This window comes from Panthera onca, chromosome D4, assembly GCF_046562875.1.
Source record: "Panthera onca isolate mPanOnc1 chromosome D4, mPanOnc1 haplotype 2, whole genome shotgun sequence".
In the NCBI taxonomy this organism is placed as follows: Eukaryota; Metazoa; Chordata; class Mammalia; order Carnivora; family Felidae; genus Panthera; species Panthera onca.
Genome location: NC_138351.1, coordinates 74,165,997 through 74,169,816, shown reverse-complemented (window position 1 = coordinate 74,169,816; position 3,820 = coordinate 74,165,997).

The following is a 3,820-nucleotide window of genomic DNA, read 5'->3' as shown; positions in this document are numbered from 1 at the left end:
GTGGTGACTCCCTTTCATCCTGCTTGTTTATAGTATGCTTTTGGGGAGGACCCACTGATCCTGCCTCAAAGAGTTCTTGACATGTGGACCCGCCCAGATCTTTGTAAACACGGGATCCTGCGTTACCTTGGATGGCCAGCAGATGCTGCTCTTCGACCACAACAAGAGGTTTTCATGGCTCTGCTGGGCAACCTATGGGTATTAGTTGCTCAATGACTCAACATTTGTTGCTCAATAACTCAACATTTATGGAGTCCCTACTATGAGGCTGGCACCGTTCTAAATGCTTTCAAGTATAAACTCTGAAACTCTATCAAGGAGAACTGTTACCTTTGTGATCTCAGCCACAATGCTATATTCTCTAATGTACAGAACTTTTTAAATCATGAATTTATAAATATTTCATAAAGGTACAACCCCGGTAGTCACTAGATCTGGTGGTTTTTCCTTTTCCACAAAAGAAACATCCTTTCTTAACTCCCATGAGCACCACTGAGCTAAACTCTCAAGTCCCATCTGGACTCCTGTGGCTTCCTTTGAGCTCAGTTTTTTGCCTCATCTCTGCTTGCGCTAGCTTCTGTGTACTGCTTGCCAAGTGGATCTTCCTGGAACATAGCTGTATTCCAGCCCCTCACTGCGTCCCGTTAAATCCATACTTAAACCTGGTTCACAAAACCTGCTTAAGGAGGGATTGCCTTACCATCTATTCCAATCCATTTCTACTTTATTGTGTAAGTCTCCAGTCATTGAATCCCCAAAAGAACTCTCCTTGCACATGGTTTTAGTTAGCACATTTTGACTACCTAAGCCATGTTTCCTGAGAGCGGGAACTATGACTTGAAACTACAGAAGTGGGGCCTAGCAGACTCAGTTGGTAGAATATGTGAGTCTTGACCTCAGGGTAGTGAGTTCAAGCCCCGTGCTGGGTGTAGAGATTACTTAAAAGGACTGGGAGGAATCTGAGGTTATCAACCAGTTTTTTCCAAGCACACCCTAATCATTCCTGTAGGGGTATCCAGATTTTGAAGGTTGCTTACTAGGTTAAGGCAAAAATCTCATCTTTTGTAAGCCACCTCCCTTCATGCCTAGAGATTCTGATCTGGATTTGGAGGGTGAGAAGGTTTTCATCCTTACCTAGGTAAAATCGCATTTGCAGGGACATCTAGTGGGCTCAGTCAGTGGCACATGTGACTCTTGATCTTGGGGTTGTAAGTTCAAGCCCCATATTGGGTGTAGAGATTACTTAAAAAATAAAATAAAATCAGGGTACCTGTGTGACTGGGTCAGTTAAGCCTCTGACTCTTGATATTGACTCAGGTTCCTATCTGGCCCCAGGTGGAGCACCTGCTGAGTGTGGAGACTGCTTGGGACCCTCTCTCTTCCTCTCTGTCCCCATCCCCAGCTCGTTCTCACTCTCTCTCAAAAATAAACTTAAAAATCGTTTAAAAATTACTTTTGCAACCTAATTCTATTTTTGCTGATGGGAAATGGAGGCTCATCAGAGAGAAGTGACTTGCTTAAGATCTTACCACTAATTTATGAAAGCCAGGATCCTGTTCTAGTGGTCCATGGCCTTCTATTTCTCTTTTTTTCTTTAATTAACTTTTTATTTTAGAACAATTTTAGTTTTCAGAAAAGTTGCAGAGTTCCCATATGATCATCACCCAACTTTGCCTCATGTTGACATCTTACATAACCATGGTACCTTTGTCAAAACAGAAAAATACCAAATACCAAACTATTCATATTTCACCACTTTTTCCACTAAAGGCCTTTTTTGATCCAGGATCCATTCCAGAATACTACATTGCATTCAATGAACCAATTTTACCTTTCAGTTGAGATGAGACTCACGGAACATAACATGAATCATTTTTAAATGACCAATTCACTGGCATTTAGCACACTCACTGTGTTGTGCAACCACCACTTCTGTCTAGCTCCAAAACGTTTTCATCACCCCAAAATAAAACCCTGCACCTATTAAGCAGTTATTCGCTCATGCTTCCCTCCCTCCAGTCCCCAGCAACCACTAATCTCTTGCTAGCACTTAACAGCATTTAGCACCATGCCTTGTACCTCCCTGGGAAATACTCACAATAGTAGGTTTTGAGGGGTTTGTGGGGGTTTTTTTATTATTTTTTATTGAAGTATAATATGCCTACTAAATGGTGCAGATAAATGTAAATGTAAAGTTGGATGAATTTGCACAAACACATCCATGTAACTTGCACTCAGATCAGTAAACAACATGACCGGCACCCTAATAAACCCCTTTGGTCTCCCTTCCAGTCACTCTCCTCCTCAACTGTAATCATTATCCTAACTTCTAACAGCACAAGTGAATTTTGCCTGGTTTGTATTTTATATAAATGAAATCATACAATATGTATTCTTGTGCCTGACTTCTTTTGCTCAACATTATGTTTAAGATCTAATCACATTGTTGCATTCACAATACTTTTTATGGATAAGATGGAAAGATTAAAAGTATTTTCAAATTTTGGGGGTAGGGTAGAGAATGGGAACAGGTTTTCTCGCCAAGAACAAAATGTGAGAAATAGATCACACCAAACAGCAGCATTCTTAAATTTTCCACTCCTACTGAGCTCTTTGAGGTAAATAGTCCTAATTATACCTAGTTATCAATAAACTCTGAGATGGAACTGGTGTCATGAAAGAAATGAGCAGGGGATCTACACGGGAGTGGGGGGGGCACTAATTACCCATATGAGTTGAAGGAGCATGACTAGTAGGCATTGCAGAGAAAACCCAGTGTGACGCAGGGCAAATTATTTAATCTCCCCAGAGATTGTCTTCCCAGTCTGTAAAACAAGGATAGTAACATAATTGTCATCAAAATTAGGTAAGTGAATGCATGATACTGCGCCTCTTTTTTTTTTTAATTTTTTTTTTAGCGTTTATTTATTTTTGAGACAGAGACAGCATGAATGGGGGAGGGTCAGAGAGAGGAAGACACAGAATCTGAAACAGGCTCCAGGCTCTGAGCTGTCAGCACAGAGCCTGACTCGGGGCTCAAACTCACGGACTGTGAAATCATGACCTGAGCCGAAGCCGGCGGCTCAACCGACTGAGCCAGCCAGGCGCCCCGTGTCCCTGACTCTTAAATGCACAAAAAATATGACCTCATTGTCCCACCTCCCTTATTTGACCACAGATCAGAACTCTAGTAGCTGGAAGCTACACAGGTCTCATATTTCCCTAGCATTAAGCCTCTCTGCCTATTTAACTTGGAATGTAAAGAGGTATAAAACGGGTTCCGGGTACCAATTTTGAGAAATAAAATCTGAGAGTGAGAGTAAGTGTAATACAACCAACTCACTGGCCTCCTCTACAAGTCAAAGTCAGCTTTTCTATAATCCCTAGTGCACCCTGATAAGGGCATTCCTTTGCTAGAGTATTGATCTCCACCCCCTACTTCATTCACCCAAATCCTACCAGTTCACCCAAGCCCCATAAGCCTCATTGGTTCCCTCCTGCCCCTGCACATATTCTGCCCAAACCGCGCACAGACCTTTGGTCAAATGTCGCATTGTACCCATCCTAGACTGGCCCGATGCCCCTATCAGACTTAGAGCTTTTCCGGAATGCCCATGTCTTTTCACATCACCTCTCTCAATCCATGGCACAGAGCAGGCTCTGAGTAATTACACTGGAATAAATTTTCCTCTGAAAACCTGGAAGGCCGCCTGGTGCTGAACTCAACAGCTTTAAAACACTCAGTCTGCAAAAATGGACGTAGCTATTGTTTTCGGTATTAAGGTGTTGTTTTAATGTCCTTGACATCCAATTATTCTTT